The sequence below is a fragment of the Rhipicephalus microplus genome, chromosome X, assembly GCF_043290135.1.
Source record: "Rhipicephalus microplus isolate Deutch F79 chromosome X, USDA_Rmic, whole genome shotgun sequence".
Taxonomy (NCBI): Eukaryota; Metazoa; Arthropoda; class Arachnida; order Ixodida; family Ixodidae; genus Rhipicephalus; species Rhipicephalus microplus.
Genome location: NC_134710.1, coordinates 212,401,767 through 212,421,658, shown reverse-complemented (window position 1 = coordinate 212,421,658; position 19,892 = coordinate 212,401,767). Strand labels below are relative to the sequence as shown.

The window sequence follows — 19,892 nt, the reverse complement described above, 5'->3', positions numbered from 1 at the left end:
GCCTACGAGTTTTGTGTTCGCTACTGGTGACGGCAGCTGAACTCCACCAAGACGCGTTGGGCCTGCCGTGCGCATAAAACTGGGATTGATGGTAAACTTTATTTCTTCAGAAAGAAACTGCGGACGATTCTGTTAAATAGCCATCAGCCCTATACTGACGTCCTACGCTTGCCTTTTGAGGGCTCCTGTTGAGCGCCGACCGCTACCGCTACGCCCGCAACGCCCACAAGCTTCGCGTATGGTATTCTATTTCTCGACTATTTGCTTCCACTTTTTGTGTCTCAAATAAATCTTGCCTTGTGTTGAACCTCTGCTTTTATTGTGGAGGTAAGTTCTATTTAGTACTTCTTAAAGCTTGCTGCAAGTTGCTGGTGTGAGAATCCCGATTTGCAGCCACTTCGTTTTCTTTTTCGCTCTCTGCGTTTTCGTGGAAAGTTTTCCCCGCGTAATTCTCGCATCCCCCAACTTTGCATCGATTTTCTGGCAAAAAAAGTGCGAGGATTATGCGAGTGAATACGGTATCAGTTAGTGCCGTTCCTTTTTCAAGTCTAGGCGAATTTTACACCTTACCATTTTATGGTCACTGCATCCTATCTTGTCAAAAACTTCCACATCCTGAAGATGCCTGGATATCAACTCAGCATAAAGTCTGTTTCGTTCTTACTTTCACCCACTTACGATTCCTTCGTTTTCGGTAGAAGGTATTCAAGAAACGTAAATAATTGCGTTCTGCAAATTCTACTAATAACTACCCTCTGGTATTTCTAGTACCAATGCCATAATATCCTACTGCCCGATCTCCAGCCTGCTTTTTCCCTACCTTAGCAGTCAAATTGCCCATCAGTATAGTATACTGTGTTTTCACCCTACTCATCGCTGATTCCACGACCTCGTAGAAGCTTTTAACTAGTGTGTCATCATGGCTGGATGTAGGCGCGTAAGCCTGTACCACCTTCGTCTTGTATTTCCTATTGAGTCCAATTACTATACCTACCACCCTTTAATTATTGTTATAGTATTCTGTTATGTTACCAGCTATATTTCTGTGGATAAAGAACCCTATGCGGAGTTCTCTTCTGTCAGCCAAGCCATGATGGCAAAAGACATGCTCATTCTGTAGCACTGTATATGCCTCATATGTCCTTCTAACCTCACTGAGCCTTATTACATCCCATTTTACATACTCTATCTCCTCGAATAGTACAGCTAGACTTGTCTGACTTGATAAGGTTCTAGCAATAAACGTTGCCAAAGTCATGTTCCAATGGCGGCCTGTCCAGACCCAGAGATTCTTAGCAACCTCGGCTGCTTTGCAGATCTGACCACCACCGTGGTCAGCTGCTTTGCAGCCGCTGCGAACTGAGGACCGTGGTTTAATTGACGTATCATGTGGGAGGTAGTGGGAAAAAACTGCACAGGAGGGCCAATCCTTCTCTGATGAGGGAGTGTGTTACTGGTGGTGGTCACTGGTGAGGCCGCACCCCAGATCTCTTAGGGCAGTACCATCATCACGCAGATTTTTTTTTAATCCAGTTGGGAAATGCTTGGATCTGGGATTCAAACCACGAACCTCTTGCACGCAAGGCTGATACACTAACCACTACGCTGTCACTTCTATTGAAGGACATGTATATACATTTTCGAATATATAATATCCGTGAGGTGGGAGGTAGAATCTCCCTAGCCTCCTTCCAGCTTCGCCACTGAACTGGTCTCTTGAAATCTTCATTTTCTTCGGGTTTGGCCCAAACAACATTGGTTCTTCTGCACGTACATAACCCCAGTAATAATTGGAAAAGAAAAGTGCTGCCCACAGTCTTTTTGAGGAGTTGTGATCAAAAATTTCTTTACCAACTAATCAAACATGTCAGCCTCCAAGGTTATGGCAAGTTTTCATGAGCAGATATCTGAATGAAAGAACGAAAGGATAAAACTAAGTACAGGCTATCTTGCAAGGCGACATTATTATCCTTTTCAAGTGACAAACTCGTTCAAAAACCGCTTTCTTTCATCAAACTGCGTCGCCCCTACTGGTTTTTTTCGGTCTGTTGGTACTTTCCACCGGACTTATTCTTCAATCAGCGTGCGTACGTTGGCATCGCTTATGAGGGATAACGTGTCCGAAGTAATTCCTTTTTTTGAAGACTTCGAGGTGTTCGGGTCTTCTGATAGAGATGACGAAGTCACATGTGAAATCAATGTCAGTCACTAAATTGACAATTCTGTCACCAGTCCACAGAGAATGTCACGTTATTCTTGGAAGTGCGTGCAGCAAATGCCTGCGTGTGTCTCTGGCTAATTGCTCCTTCTAAGCTAGTTTTATCAGCCATGCGTCCTGATGTTCACTGTTTTTGAGAAAAAAAAACCATAAATGTTAAATTGTACCCTGCTCTATTGCATGTGCGATGCACAAATATTGGCTTACAGTACCACTGAAAACATTAGTCATGCTTTCTAAGCTTTTGTTCTTTCTAGATGCCAGTGCACAAGAACAGGTTGTGAAAGGAGGCTGCATGAAGGGGTAAACTCTGAGAAGAGACACGCTCAAGCCGCTGGCTACCTGTCTTTAGAGCCAGGTTCTGTGAAGCAAGTGGCATCACCTGATCATAATGTCGTAGCATGTCGATTCCTACACCCCTGTCTGCCGTGGTGGGCCTCATGTAAAGTATCACGAAAGAAATTCAGGAAGTGCAGTTGCAATGGCAATTTATCCTAATATTTATGGATTCATGTCGTTATTGCTGTCAACTGAACTTTACCAAGTGAAAAAAATGCCAGAGACTGAAGGGAATATACGTTTACTATCGGCATCAAATGAAATGCAGTGACAAGTAATAAACACCACATAGTATGCTCCGTCCAGTCATCACGATTGATAGGCGCACATCAGTTCGGTTTGGTACCACTGCGCATGTCCGCCGTGATGTCTTGACAGGACGCTCTAGAAGTTGCAGGTGCTTGCGGCTGTTTGCGTTTCATTTGATGCCGATAATACTAATGCTCCTTTCCATTTGTATCAATGATCACAAATGCAGTTCAGCCGTGATTCGCCAAGAGCGATTTATTTTGATATCTTCCTCATTCTTTTGTTTTGATTTCGAGCTTCTGCCGGTAAGCGTATTGGCAATAACAGCATGCAGGTGTAGCTTGACTCCGGTAATGTCGACGTCCTTTAAACGAGCCTGCCTCGTACCGATTCTGCGGCTGATTTTACTCGTGTTCTGCCGCTGTTTCGCAAAAAAACAATATGTGACTTTGATGGTTTTGATTTCATGGTACATTTCTTCTCATCGGAACCCACTCACCTGCTCTTCGGATGCGTGTTGTATTCCAGGGGCGAATTGAGTAGCTATGCATGGCTCTGCTCTTGCTGCTCTTCCGCGATTTTGTTCACAGCATCGGACCTCTGCTCAAGTTTTTCAAAAAGAAAACGGTGTTAATAAAAACGAAAAATATAAACACGAGCAATCATAAACAGTATTCAGCAACGCGACATCGTAAGGGGGATCCTCGCACACTCAATGAAATGCAATCCTTCTTCTATGTGGTGATCTTCGGGGCAAGGTTGCAAATCTACAACGAGAATAAACGTGGTAATCATGAAAACCACGGCATCACTTCATCGCGGCCAAACAGTGGCTGATTCTATGCGTGTGGTGACGTGTGGTGGCACTTTCTTATTGGCCGAGAGCAATCTGATTCATGACGATATTCCTTCAGCACTGAGTCTGAGGCATAAGAATTTGAGTAGGAGATACGCGGTCTACGCTTTATCTCCACTAATAACTTTTCTTTTCACACCCTACCAGAACTGGACGCGTTCTTCAATGGTCTGCTCGTTCCACCTCAACTGCATACTTATTGTTAGTGTACCTTTAAGGTCTCTAACTGAATGTGCATATTGGACGCCCAAGCAGGAGAGTTAGACCAGAAAAAATCTATACACTCATGTTTCACTTACTACCTCGTAGAAAAAGTGGATCATGAACGTCAAGCTCACTGTCGGCTCCAATGAGGCGGTAAGCTACAATGACACTTCATAATCTGCTAACAAAGCTCAAGATTTTGCATTTGTTGGTTCAAGTGAACGGGTTGTGGTGGCTACATGAGAATGTATTAGCATATTATCTAGTATATCATACTCTGAATAAGACTTTAAATAAACACCCACAAAGGGCTAAAATGTATGAAATGCCTAACATTGCAATTTGAAATATTTTTCTTATTTCATACATCAGTCAATTTTAAAGGCGATTAAGTGCAGGTATTGCAATGACATAAACCAGCGTTCAAAAAGACTGAAGTCTCGACAATTCTAAAATCTGACAATTAGAAAGTCTAGAATGTCGTTTCACAGTTATGCACCAACACATGTACTGGAGTGGTTCCTTCAAGGAAAAAAATGGTATAGACAAGTTATGCCATTGTAGGTCATGACCACACCTATTAAGAAAAATGAAAGGAAGAAAAGTGCGATGAAGACAGTCATGTGTGGGCAGGGCTTGACATTAGAGATGTCTGTGGGTCATGTGTTCGAGAACCAGGGTACAGAGTGCAGTCGATGGTTAAAATGTATGACCGGAGAGGGACAGTTCGTTTTTTAGTGAGCGTGCGGCATGTTATATGTGAAATATATAGAACCCATTTTTATTTTTTCACAACCATTGTTCACAATCAAAATTTGCACTGGTGTGCATGTGACAATAGGGTTTGACAGAACGAAGATTTGAATGCATCATTACCATTCACAAAAATGTAGGCATAGTATGCAGATTTGATGAATGCAATAAATAATTTGGAACAATACTTTTTATGGCAAAATGAAAAGAACCATTTACATGTCGACCTTGTCGTTTTCTTTTATGTGATTGGATGTAATTTGCAAACTTCGTATATTTCGTGGAAACTAGACAAGTGACTGGCAACATCCATTTCTTCTTTCACATTTTTTCTATCTAACCTTGTGGATTTCTGGTGGGTCGTTTGATGCATGAATGTGCAAGACGGCTTTATTTTTGATGCATGAATGTGCAAGACGGCTTTAGTTCACTGTATTGGACAATCAATCAAGAGATTGGTCATACGCTTGCCCAAAACAGACAAATTGCTTTTTACATGCGAGGCAGCTTAGGGCAGGGGCCTTGTGCCTCGCTTGTTCCCACTGCGTCCGCACCCCCCCACTGCACATGAGCATCCCCTCCCTGTTTCTCTCTCCTTCCCTAGAGCCCCCCTGTCTCTCCCAAGTCAGCGCTGAAAGAAGGGCCACAGGTAACGCTGACTGACGCTGCCCAGACAATGGTTGTCGAAGTGTTTGAATTCGTCCATCATGTTCATGTACACGTTGTCACTCTTGTGGTGGAAGCGATAGTCACCAGCAGTGGTAATAAGGTGGATGTTTTGAATGTTGTTGCACGTGCTTAAGGCAACATGAACGAGTGTCTGTGGGTGTCGCTCACCATCTTCCGCTGCTTTGCATCCACGCATAGTTCTTTTTAGCAGGAGATAATGTAATTTTTGCACTCTAATAATAGTAATAATAATAATAATATTAATCACTATATTTACTATCACGAGGAGAGCGAAAATATATAAATACGGTCCTATCTAGTTACACGGCTGCTGTATTTGTAATTGATGGCTTATTGAAACACTCCTCTTTTATGATTTCTCACAAATACTCCTGGTGAATCTTTAATTATTTAAAAGCTTCATGCATTATTTTCATTTTATGTCACTTAGTTATCTAAACTTTACTGTCACGTGTAAAGCCATAACGTCTGCTATTGATGATGTTTTTACATGTGTAAAATATAACTCATTTTCAGTCTGCAAGAGCTTGTTACTGCTTTACATTATAACAACACCCATTTACTTTTATTTAAATGCATGCCTAACCGGTTGAATGGCTTGTTGGTTAATTATAAGGAAGGATACAGTATAGAAAATCAATGCATATAAGAAGAGGTACGAACAGTAGGCACAGTGTAAATGGCAGCCTCTTACAAGTGCTGTTAAAGAGCATTTGCAGAGAGTGTGCTCACAAAACTCTTCCATGGGTAAACAAGTAGATTAAAAAAAGTTCCAAGCTCTCGTTACCAATTTACCCTAACTCTTCTGGGGAATATTTCTGCAAGTGTTGAATGTCATGTGTATTTATGGAATACAATCTTGTAAATATGGCTTGCTTTTCATGCAAGCAAGTTTTGTGACAGAATTCATAATGTACAATATACTTTCATTTAGTGATTGTTTCTGCAGGTTGCTGAGTGAGTGACAGCTACACATGTTGCGCTTAACAAGATGCCCCACGAGTTTAACGCAGACATAAGTACTATGTATTTTTTAAAATAAAAACTTCAGTTTTCTATGTACTCCACCCCTCTTTTCTTTCATTCAGAGCGTGGGTGTCATTCTAGCAGACTTGATGCCTCCAGGTAGTATGTGAGGGATTATTGGTCAACTGCCAGCTCATAGTAAGATCTTGTGCTATATCACGGCAACATGCAAAAAGAAAAGGGCTGTGACTATACTGACGGGGCCCATCAGTGCAGTACTGTCGTGACTACGGTGAGGGAACCCATCAGTGTAGTACTATCGTTAAAGAGAGGGGGCCAGTCATAATAGTAATGCTGCTATAACGACGGGCCCTGTTACCGTAAAGCAATGACTACAGTGAGGGGGCCTGTCACTGCAGTATAAAGGTAAAAATTAGGGGCTGTTGCCATAAGTTTGTAGTCAATTTAGACGCCACCATGTAGTTTTTCTGGTGGTGTTGTGGGTTGCTGCGCAGTTGGGAAGTGGTCGTGCAGCAGGTCATCAACTCGAACCCATTTCGTATTTTTTACATTTTTTAAGGAATGCTTGAAGAATCACGTTACTGCTCCCAAGGAGTGGTAATTTTGCTTTTGTACAAGAAAATAATCTCGCTCTTTGTGCTGGTTGTTAGACAGCCCTACCGTTTTGACTTTTCTGAGCGCAGTGGATACGTTATTAGTGTACTCCAACATGATGCGTTGTTGACGTGCGACTTTAGTTCGAATCGCGCTGACCAACTGAACTTTTTCTTTCTTTTATGCTATCAATATTCTTTTGAGTAATGTTGCCTATTTAAAAAAAATAATAGTGTAGGGCAACATTCTACAATGGAGTGATGGGAGCAGCTGCTGGCCAGCAAGAACTTGTAAGAACTTGGACGATCAGCTAAGTCGATTGTGGTGGCTTTAATAATGATGGTTTTCACCACAATCATCAAAAGTGTATGCACAGACTTTACCTCATTGAGACAATTGATACAGCTATAATGATTTAATTGTGAGGTGGCCTGTTAAAACAACTCTGCCTATAGTGACAGGCCGAATATAGCGCTGCTGTTTCTGCTCTTCCAGAAGTGATTGGAGAAGTTTTTTTTTTTTACTGCTGTACGAGGTGGGTGCATTCGAGCTCCTTATGGCTACCTTTCCTCAGCATAGGATACATCAGTGCTGCTAGATGCATGTTCATTCTTTCATATTTTCTTGTTTCATCGACTCCATCACACCTTGTAATTTACCCAAGCCCTCAGTCACACCAGCCTGAACTCGGATGGATGGATGGAAACGACTTTATTGAAAGTCCCGCGATGTTTACAACCTGTTTTTCGTGTTAAAATTGGGATTCCTCAGTCAAGGGGAATCGGGGGAGCGTGTGCATTAAAACGTGAAAGTTTTGGTATGATGCCCACTGTTTACTGAATGATTATGATGTGAGGCTTTGGTTGTGCTTGTCGTACATATTGTTGCAGCAGTGGTTGCTTCTTAGTGAAGCGCCGACAATTCTACTGCCACACCACGAGCTCGTTAGTGGAGCTGGCCATTATGGTATTCAGTGTATGCGCCATCTGAGATTGGGCTATTGTGAATGACGTTAGGACCACAGGGGGCATCATTGATCGGTCTTGGCAAAAGTCTATGTGAGTCTTGAATTTGTCAATGTGAAATTTTACCCTCTGTGCAGGCAGTGATGTTGTTGACCGAAGTGCCGATGTTGCGGATCGCACATTGAATGTGAGTGAGCACTTTCCGCATTTCTTCTTGTTCATTCCGTCATTCAATTATTGTGGCCTGTTTTATGCACCCATCTCTTACTGTAGCTTCAAGATTGTCGTGCCATTCATTTTCGGAGCTGGTTGCCACTGGTCTATTTGCGGTTAGCGCTTCACCATCGTTAACGCTCGCAATATGAGTTTCAACTGAAATGGGCTTATGTGTAGATGACTGCACCATCGACTGCTTATACTCGTGGATTTCTTGTGTTAACTGCTGCACTACCGTACGTAAGTGCGCATTTTCGTGCTGTACTGCTTCTAATGCCACATCTTTAGGGTTCCTCTTATTGTTAGGTTCTTAGGCAGTAGCTCCTTGAGCCCCACGTCTTCGCGTGCCCTTAACCGCATCTGCCAAGCTCTCGTTCTCAGGTAGATCCGGGTCCTGATGACCACCTTGCTTAGGACGCCGTGACCTGGACCCGGGACCGGCTCCGAAGTTGGCTCTGCTCGCGAGATCGAGGGCCCGTTGACCGCACCTAGCTTCGAGAGTGGGAGCTAGAACGGGAAGGCGGTGTGGGCTGTTCGTCACAGTTCTGCTGCTGCAGCTCGAGCGCGGCCTCCGCTGCAGCCCTTTGTCGATCACTGCATCGTTTTTGACAAGATAAGGGGTCTTGAATCAAGCCTTGCAGGTCTTGTCCGTAGTGGGATGTGCTCCCCCACAGAGGCATGCATTTGTGATTGGAGTCTGGGTTCAAAGCTCCTCAGCCTCTACAGACACGGTCTTTGGGGTTTGGGCAGATGTCCATGCGATGATCGACACACCCGCCCTGGTGGCACACGTTGATCTTCTTTCTGTTCATGGTGCACCTCAGCATAGCACCCCCGTAGTACACGCATGTTGAGACCCGGCCACCGTCGAAGGTAATTTTGATGATGGAAGCACATGCATGTTGAAACGAAGCACATGCATGATAAACCATGATGCTTCTGAACTGGTATACAGGGCTTTGTTCTGAAGGTACATATAGCGAAGAAGCAGTTGGCAAACCACGATTTCCTCAAGAGGTCTGATCAGCAGTAAATGTCCGATAAACTTGTTGACCTTATACTTCTGCTTTCTGTTCACTGCATCAAACTGCCGGAGTACCGAAGACTAGTCAGAGATGTTCTCTGAAAGCATTTCATTCGGAAAAGTCGATCTGGTGGTTAAAAAATACTATAAGTCTTTGCCATGCTCGTAAGATAGAAAGAGATGTGGCGGAGCTTTTGCGGATTGTCCCAACAATTTGCCGCATTCACGGTATCAGATTGGTGTAGCCAATCGAACATGTCCTCATTGCAGAGTCAAGCACAAACAGAGCTGGCGATCTAAGAGAGAGGTTCTATGGCAGTAACAGCCTGATAGTAGATGAAGAACATTCTGAGGGTTTGACCTGCAACATGCTGGTGAACAAGTGGCCCAAACAGCGACCTGAGGGAAGCTCCAGGAGTAAAAGCAGGCAAGTAGGGACGGGGAATCGAGGAGCAACCTATACCACTTATGACGTAGTGCTTTACACGCCTTCTTTAGGCCTAGAAGATGTGGCCAAAACAGCCGCATTCGAGGCAGAGACATGACTTGAGAGATTTTTCCTCACATACTATTAAGACGGAGAACATTTTCTGATGATGGTTATGTGCAGGTGAAGGAGAAGCGTCTTATAAGTGCCCACGATATACATACCTCATGAAGTAAACATGTGAATGACCATGGCTGCAGCTCTGTCAGGAAAGCATCATGCACGTTATTCAAAGGTCACAAGTTCGGTCTCTGCCAGCGGCAAGTTATCTATGCGTCCAGGTTTATTCATCACGTTTACGTTACAATTACTCCTACAAATCGCATCCCCTATATTTTGCTTGGCATCATTGCCTGTCAGTTCTTATTTACATTGGGTCGAAAAAAGTTAGCCCTTAAGTTTTTATTTCTTTTTTCATTTATTGCACCTGTGGCATATGTAGTTTCTTGTTACCATGCCTAAGACTAAAATGGTTCGCATATTTTTTCATATTGTGACATGAATGAGCAGAAGGCATGAACCTCATACGCATTATTGCACATAATCTGAATTTTACTGTGTTGTACATTCTTTCATATAATATATTCTTATGCATATGTGATTTGGGTATGAGCCTCTGAATAGCAGGGAACAGGCAGATTAAAGAAGAGGACGTTCGGCTAGTGAGATAGGCCTCCGGTGCATGACTCCTTGAAATCTACTAGTACGCCACTGCGTAATAAACAATTACTCAATGTAACAGAGTGGTGGAGGTGCTGGGTACAGCACGTCAACGAACGACGGAGCCACAGCTGTTTGAACTTCGCCAGAGCCATCGTCTTGCTGGTCTGCCACTGACAACAACCGTCATGACCGAGAGCGAAGGTCACGGCTTCTCAACCATGCAAAGGTCAGTGCTGGCTGCACCTTGTTCTCGCTATATGGAACCCCGCCCGTTCGCGGAAAGAGCAGGGGAAGATGTTGATGCGTAGCTGACACATTAGAAAAGGGTGAGCCGGTACAACGGCTGGGATCCCATCGACCAACTGGGAAAAGTCGTGCTGATTCTTATGGAAACTGCCTTGATGTGGTACGAAAGCCACGAAGATTCCTTAACAACAAGGGATCATTTCGCCGAAGAACTCAAGAAATGCTTCGCCGACTCTGATTTGAAAAAGAAAAGCATAGAACGCACTTTGCTCAAAGAGCCCAGACTCCTGGAGAAACATGTACCACCTACATAGAGGAGGTTCTGATGCTCTGCAAGATCATAGACCCGTATATGTCTGAAGAGGACATGGTCGGACACCTTCTGAGGGGTATAGCAGAGGACGTCTACAATTTTTTGATAGCCAGGGAAGACCTCACTTCCGTCTCTGCCATTCAACGTCACTGCCGTACTTTTGAGAAGCTGAAGACCCGTCGTATTGCCCCGAAATTTGGTAGGCTGGCAAATGTCACAACGGTCGCCTGCGTCGACGTAAGCCCACCTGCCGACCTTGCCGCTACTATCAGGGCAATAGTGCGCGAAGACCTACAGCGACAAGACACACTGGTCGCCGACACCATCCATCATCCGCCTACCTGTTCATCCTACTACCCTGCGCCGTTCGCTCCTCTGCCATCATCGGTATGTGCGACGGACTTTAGCGAAGCTGGAACTTCGTGGCCACGCCGAGACTCATTCGCGCCTGACCAGCGGTATGACCGACGCCTTCGTACTGGCCCCGCTCCACAGAGGCGGGCAATTCCTGTTCAGCAAGCTGCTCCACTCCGTTCGGGTAGGCGACCTTACACAGCGGAGCGCTCTCAGCAGTAGTTCGGCGAACGACCCCTACCCGTCTGCTACAATTGTGACGTCGAAGGCCACATTGTCAGGTACTGCACCTACCGGCAGCCGCCAAGGTACGACCGCTCATTGAGATCCCACCTGTCTGGCTTTGCACGAGCACCAACATTCCCTAGAAACGCATTCCACGAGATACCAAGGTTGCTGCGACACTGTTCTCCGGCCTCTGACCGCAGTCTGGCACCCCCGCCAGCCCCTCGCTCCAATCGGATGCCATCTCCTAGGCGCCGCTACCCTTCACCGCCTCCGGGAAACTAGTCGGCGTGACCGTTGGAGGTGAGGTCGCTGGACAGTCTTCGATTTCAAAGAAATGCCTCCTTTATTTTGCGTGTTTTGAAATAAGGTTCCTGTGCTAATCAATGGTGGCTCAACAATGGCCTTAGTGGTTACAGGTGCAACCATATCAGTGATGAGTCTAGCATTTAAACTCCTTCTTGGACGAAAGGTTATGTTCTGTTGGGACCGTGCTGATACATTTCGAGGAGTGAGCGGAGATGTCTTACAACCGGTTGGTGTCTGCACAGTGACTGTTAGTTTGGGTGGCCAGAATTTTATCGCTGATTTTGCTGTTCTCTTTCATTCAACGCATGATGTCATTCTAGGACTCGATTTCTTAATCTTTGTGGTGCCACTGTCAATTGCCGCACATGAGAGATTATAGTAGATTTAAATGTTCCAGTAGCGTTTATGGAAAGCCCGCCCTGTATGGATAGCCCGCCCTGTATGGAAAGCACCCTTTGCGTTTCCATGAACACAATTGTACCACCCTGTTCTGCCAAGTTACTTCCTGTCATCAGTTCTCCTGCAACCGAGACGATATTTCATGTCACCGTAGAGCCCGTTCACCTCAAATGCATAAAGAAAAATGTTCTAATACCCTATTGTACACTGTCGGTTGTGCAAGGGCATACTGGTTTGTGGGTGATCAATGACACCAATGAAACTTCGGTACTGCCAGAGGGTCTACAACTTGCTAAGATCCGTCAGCATCAGGTGTTCTTCCTTGCCATCCTTGCAGAGAGCAGTGATTCTCCGGATAAGCCTGATTCCAATCATTTGCACGCCAAGGACACCTTCATAATGCCAATGATTGACAAGTCTCTTAGGACCAACGAGCGTAATGACCTGGCGAGTATTCGGCGCAAATATGCTGGTCTTTTCAATTTCGCACAGCTACAGGCTCCACTGTCATTCCCTGCTTCTTGTGTAAAGCACCGCATAGATACGGCATACCATAGACCTCTCTGACAAAAGCCATACCGGGTATGCCCTTTGGAACGCGCAGTGAGAAATGAACAGATTGGCGAGATGCTAAAGAAGAATGTGATTCAGGAATCATGCAGTCCGTGGGCTGCTCCCATAATATTGGTCAAGAAGAAAGATGGGACATGGCGATTTTGCGTTGACTACCGCCGTCTCAACACTACCACAAAGAAGGACGTGTACTCACTATCACGTATTGATGATGCTATAGACTGTCTTTCATCAGCCTCCTACTTTTCGTCTGTTGATTTGAGGCCAGGGTATTGGCAGATTTCAATGCACGAGAAAGATAGAGAACATGGCATTTGTTACACCAGATGGACTTTTTGAATTCAATGTGATGCCACTCAGACTATGCAATGCGCCTGCAACTTTCGAGCGCTTCATCGACAACATTCTGGGTGGGTTTAAGTGGGAATTATGCATGTGTTATCTGGACAACGTTGCGATTTTCGGGCGCACTTTCTGTGAGCACAACACACGCCTCGACCTCGTGCTGAACTGCCTAAGCAAAGCACGCCTGGTGCTTAACTCAAAGAAATGTCGTTTCGGACAGTGCCAAACACTCGTCCTTGGACACTTGGTGGACAATGAAGGCAACCGGCCGGATCCCACGAAAACGGCTACAGTGGAGGCGTTCAAGCAATCTCACTCAGTGAAAGAACTACGCAGCTTTTTGGGCCTCTGCTCATACTTCCGTAGATTCACCCTTGGATTTGCCAATATCACGCACCCACTCACGTGCCTGCTTCAGAAAGGCATGCCATTTGACTGGACTCCGGAATGTGTGTCCACCTTTTCTCAGTTGAAGTTCCCTTTGACATTCCATCCGATTCTCCGACACTTCGATCCTCTGGCTCCCACAGAACTTCACACAGACGCTAGCGGTGTCAGTGTAGGCGTCGTGTTGGTTTAACAACTGGATACCAAAGAACATGTCGTTGCTTATGCAAGTCGCTCGCTAAGCAAGTCCGAGCGTAAGTCTTACCTGTACGGACGCCCCTTTACCATCATGACAGATCGTCATTCGCTCTGCTGGTTGGTCAATCTACATGACCCATCTGGTCGCGCGCCGGGCACTCCGTCTGCAGGAATATGACTTTACAACTTTCTATAAAAACGGTCGTCATCACGCTGATGCAGATTGTCTGTCGCAACTACCGCTTCCATCGACGGACTGCGACGCGGGCAACTTCGACACCTTCATCGCGCCATTGGACCTGCCATTTCCTGATACCAACGCCTTTAAGATTGAGCGTCAAAGGGACCACACCATACAGGAGCTCCTTCCTACCGAGTCAAGCCCATCGGTGACTCGCTTCTGCATGCGCAACGGGCTTGTGTACAAAAAAAAACTACCCTATGCTACGACCGGCTTACGATATCTTCTTGTGGTTCCGAAGAGCCTTCGCGTTTCCGTCTTGCAGGCTATGCTTGATGACCCAACGCCCGGCCATCTAGGCACAGCGAAAACCCTTTGCCGGCTTCAATAAATATTTTACTGGACGAAAATGCGCCAGACGACGGAACAGTACGTCTCTAGTTGCAACAAGTGCCAACGCCGCAAGCGCTCTACCAGTGCTCCTCCAAGTCGACTACATGCTATTCCACCCCCTAGAACTCCATTCGAGCAAGTTGGGATTGACCTTCTAGATCTCTTTACGAGGTCTTCTAATGGCAATCGCTGGATAGTCGTATGTACCGATCACTTAACACGGTATGTACCGATCACTTAACACGGTACTACGAGACAGCTGCTATACCATCGGCAACTGTAGCTGACGTGTGTTTATTCATGCTGCGTTGTGTGGTTCTACGGCATGGACCTCCTAAAACTGTTATCAGTGATCGTGGGCGACAATTCACTGCAGACGTGGTGGAAGAGATGCTTCGTCTATGCGCTTCAAGCTTTCGGCACTCTACGCCATATCATCCCCAAACAAACGGCCTGACGGAACAAACTATCAGGACTCTCACAAACATGCTTTCTATGTATGTCGCAGCAGATCACAAGAACTGGGATGGCGTGCTACCTTTCATCACTTACGCATTTAACGCCGCACAGCATTAGATTACCAGCTATAGTCTTTTTTTCTTCTGTATGCTCGGCCACCTTGTCATACCCTAGATACCATCTTCCCGTTTATAGACCACCACGATTCCGGTATATCCGAGATCGTCTGCCGTGCAGAAGAAGCCCGACATCTTGCTTACCTGTGCACCCTCACTTCTCAAGATCGCTCGAAGACACGTTTTGACTATCAATGTCGACACGTGACGTATAATTGCGGAGACCACGTGTTGCTGTGGACGCTAAATAGGAAACGTGGGTTGTGTGAAAAATTGCTGGCACACTATGCGGGACCTTATGTTGTTCTAGACCGCATAAGCGATGTAACGTACTGTGTAGCACGTCTTCATTCAAATGGCCGACGATTTGCAAAGAATGAACTTGTCCATATAGCACGTTTGAAGCGCTATATTCCCAGAGAAACTCTTTAACTCGCCCGGTGGGCTTCGTCTGCGCAGAGGGAAATGTTATGCATATGTGATTTGGGTATGAGCCTCTCGGCAGCGGGGAACAGGCAGATTAAAGAAGAGGACGTTCGGCTAGCGAGATAGGCCTCCGGTGCATGACCCCTTGAAGTCTACCAGTACGCCACAGCGTAATAAACAAATAACTAAACGTAACAATATTTCGCTTTCTTATATATGAAATATGTTATAGTTTCATAGATTCACACGCCAGCAGATGTATACATACTTCCATTAGTTTTGTGCCAACTGCACCATTTAACTCATGTGGCATTAAGCCATTGATCCAACCATACTCATACAAATACTCATACTGATTAATACTCATATAGGCACTGATAAATGGAGCCAGTTTCAACTACATTAGAAATTTCCTCTATTTTTTTTTTTTTTTTTCAATTGGGATTGCTATTGATCTGTCGTGGAGAACACATTAGCTTGGGATCAACGCATGATGGCTTTACCTTCACCACAAGTAATATTGGTGGACATAATCTTTATCTCCGAAAATATAACTAGCAGGTGCTATTCTAGTTAACCAAGTGATTTCTGGGAAAGTCTGCAATCTGCTTAGTGAAACATGCATTTTAGTGTTTGCCAACACTTTTCTCTGTGGTTTTTTAGTTCCAATATAGCATAGACACCCAAAGGATGTCAAGGACTAATTAGGGAACATCGATTTTTACCTTGTGATTTCGCTACTTTGTCAGCCTTCTATGCATCTTCCATAAGTACCACTAATACTTGTGAACCAGTCGTCTCTGGTTTAAAATTTGTTCGTATATATATCGTCTTTATAATCATCTCAGTTACCGACGCATCTTTGACCACACACAGTCATTCAATAATTCTGCTTTGCCTCAACTCATCTCACTTTGGGATAATCTTCCTGGTGAAATTGTTTCGTTAAGAGACCCTGAGAAATTTCATGAGCATTTGGAAGTTTGTACATTCTCCTAATTTCTATATAAACATTAGTTTTTTTATTTTGTATTTTACTGCATTATACTATAGCGTTTGTTCTTTTCTCTTCCATTGTACATATTATGTTCATTTCATCTTTTGTGTAGTATCTTTTTATGCTTTATTTATTGTGATTTTTCTATAATCCCTTCCCCTATTCGATGCTTTTCGGGGCCAGTGGGATAGAATGCATAAATGAATAGTTAAATAAATATATAAATATATTCAGAATCAAGTTATAGAAATACTTATGAGAATTTGTTTGTAACACATGTAATATCTGTCAGTATAGCATACATTGTGTTAACGTGGCCTATATAGGTGGCTAGCATAGTTGTGGTTAACCTGTAGAAAAATATCTGGATTGCATAAATACCTAGTGTGCTTCCTAAAATAGCGGAGACTGAATAGGGGCACAAAGGTACTTCACATGAGGAAAGCTTGTGCAGTAAAAAAAAAAAAAAAGACAGACACTTCCTGGAAACAGCAGTTGTTCTCAGTTGGTCCTATTTGATGTGACTCATTATCCAAAGGCTCTTTACCCAAAGTTTTTTTACCCAGTTTGCATGACAACACAGCTGGATTATCTACACTTAAATTGTAATAGATTTTTATGCATAAACTGTGTTCTAAATTGCAGTTAATACCTGTTTGAAGTCAATGTTCCCAATTAGGGCCTGTGCATGTGATGACCATACTATCAATGTAGCTAACTGAAAAAAAAAAGCAAAAACTTTTGCATACCGATCTTTCACATTTTTATGGTTCCGAGTTATTTGCAATCATGGATATAACGGCAGCTACAGAAGCGATGAGAGATAGTGGCTAAGGTACTCGGCTGCTGACCCGCAGTGCGCGGGTTCGTGTCCCGGCTGCGGCGGCTGCATTTCCGATGGAGGCGGAAATGTTGTAGGTCCGTGTGCTCAGATTTGGGTGCACGTTAAAGAACCCCAGGTGGTCTAAATTTCCGGAGCCCTCCACTACGGCGTCTCTCATAATCATATAGTGGTTTTGGGACGTTAAACCCCACATATCAATCAAATCAAATCAAGAAGCGATGAGAGAAAGGGCAACAGAAAAAAATAAGATGCCTCAAATTTCAGAACGCCAGGAACTAAAAGTTCAATGAAGTGGAAGAGGAAAACGTTAAAATTTTATAATAATTTAGACTCACAAGATATGCGTTGTTCAGTGGGTACAACTAATTGCTCTTGGTACCTTTGACTGTGCTTGACCAGAATGTTCTAGTGACAGGCAGATAGATGGGTGAAAGTGGACCTGCTTGATGTAATTGCAAGGTGCAACAAGTTCGTGGCCATGGTCAATATAAAATGCCAAATTTCGCCTTATTACCACAATTTATCTCACAGATGAAAGTTGAGTGCCTGCATACATTCGCAAAGATTTTGGGTAGGGCATATTGTTGTGGCAGGTTGAAAGGAAGCATGCAGTGATCTCAAAAACTCAGGCAAGACCTGGGCATTGCAAAGTGAGCAAAAACAGCAATGCTGACAATGTCTGTTTCGCCTTATTACCACAATTTATCTCACAGATGAAAGTTGAGTGCCTGCATACATTCGCAAAGATTTTGGGTAGGGCATATTGTTGTGGCAGGTTGAAAGGAAGCATGCAGTGATCTCAAAAACTCAGGCAAGACCTGGGCAGTGCAAAGTGAGCAAAAACAGCAATGCTGACAATGTCTGTTCCCTTTGCTGTCCAGGCAATCCTGCTGGGTAGCACTTTCTTCGAGTCCGTCTGCCATCAGAAGCCCATATTCCTGCCCTCGCCTGCCTCGTCATCGCCTACCGCACCACGGCGCATGCCTGAACCAAGGCACGTGCTGTATAGTCTCGCACTTGTCGACTGCTCCATGGCGCTCCTGCCTGTGACGTCAGCCTCAGCACGGACTATAAAGCCTGGCCTACAACCCTTTCACTTCAGTGGGCTTGGCGAAGTGAGCAAAACAGCAATGCTGACCATGTCTGTTCCCTTTGCTATCCAAGTTAGTAGCCAATGCAGCTGCGTACGTTCTAGTATAAGGTTTTTAATTGTTGTGCCATGCCCGCATAAGTGCATCTGTATTGTCTGTGATTTGCTTTGTGGAGATGTAGAGCTGAATCCCAGTCCTCAAATAGAAAAGATGCTTATTGAAATCCTGGAGCAACAAGGTGAAATTTTGAAAAGCCTAATCGATTTGAGAAGCGAACAGGCTGTCTAGAAATCCTCTTTTGCGGGGTTAGCTGAAAAAATTTCTCTGGTAAAAAAATTGGTCACCAAAACAAAAGACTCAACAAGCAAGATCGATCTGTTCGATTCAAGCTTAACAGAAATAAAGACTTCCGTAGTAGGAACATCAGAAAAGATTGTTGATATTGAAGACCGCAGCCGCCGTTCAATCTTAGTCATATACGGTGTTGTAGAAAAAGTGTATGAAACGGAGGTTCACCTAAAAAATGAGGTTGTTAAGGAACTATTCGGCAAAAAGCTCGGCGTTGAGTGCAAGTCGATTGGACATATACACAGACTTGGAAGGAAAACTGGAAATCGTCCCATAATTCTGTACCTACAGGATTACAATGAAAACCAAGAAGTACCGTAATTATTCTAATCTATACGCGCACCTTTTTTCCGGTTAAGCGAATTCATAAATCGCATGCGCATTAGAATCGAGTACAAAAAAAAGAATACGGTCATTCTATTACCATCGGCATTTCCAAAATCGCCGCACGCTACGTGCGTCGGCATGGCGTTTCGGCCATTTCTGCCTATGTGCTTCCCATGTGCGGCACTCCGTACGTGTGCTGAGGAGTTCGTCATCTTGTAGTGCATTAGCACCGACGGCATAGAAAGGCCGACTCCAAAAACTTGAGTGCACCATGATGCCGCTTTTAAAAGAAAAGTCATCGCGTGTGCAGAAACGGACGGAAACCGGGCTGCATCGCGGTCGTTCGGAGTTCCCGAAACGTGCGTGCGGGACTGGCGGAAACAAAAGCAGATTGTCGACAGCAAAGCTTCACGCAAAGGCTTCAGTGGACCACAGCAGGGTCGGTTTCCGCAAATTGAAGAGCTGCTCGGCGAATATGTGCTCTAGCAGCGAGCAGCACAGCGGCCCGTGACGACAGAACTGCTCCAAGTTTGGGCTATGCAATTAGCCTTAGAAAAAAGTCTGATGCGGAGCCAGTTTAAAGCGAGCAGGTGCTGACTAACTAACTTTATGGAGAGGAAAGCCTTTTCCCTCCGAAGGTGAACGGGCGTATGCGAAAAGTTTTGTGGAGGAGTACGATGAAAAGCTTCACAGTTTTCATAGCTTCGTCTAAAATTGCGGCACAACAACGGCTACCTGCTTGGGCAAATTGGGAATGCCGATCAGACGCCCCTTTACTTCGACATGCCTGGCACCACAATCGTGGAGAAGGGGGTGAAGCGAATTCGCGAGCTGACATCGGTCCACGATAAAACTACAGTGACGGCAATGCTCTTTACACGTCAGATGGGCACAAGCTTCCCCCGTACCTCATATTTAAATGGAAGACGCTCCGAAAGGAGTCGTTTTTTTTAGTGGTGTGATCGTGCGGGCCCGCGAAAAAATGGGTGCGCGTTGCAATCGATGTCTTACTTTTTTTTTCTGCGTGGAAATCGTGCGTTACAATCGAGGGCGCGAGGTAGAATCAAGTAAATACGGTACTAATGAACGCAAAGAAGCTTAAAGGCACCAAAATTT

The 19,892-nt window shown here is 44.7% G+C and overlaps 1 long non-coding RNA gene across 2 annotated transcripts in view; it reads left to right on the top strand.

The window, feature by feature from the left end:
• LOC142777084 (uncharacterized) overlaps nucleotides 1-19,892 on the top strand; it is a 66,522-nt gene that overhangs the window by 10,003 nt on the left and 36,627 nt on the right. Inside the window, exon 3 of one of the 2 annotated variants that reach the window (XR_012887920.1) lies at nucleotides 17,892-18,125. This is a non-coding gene — a long non-coding RNA (uncharacterized LOC142777084). Of the gene's footprint in view, nucleotides 1-17,891; nucleotides 18,174-19,892 lie in introns of both variants that reach the window. The other variant, XR_012887919.1, reaches the window with a different exon arrangement.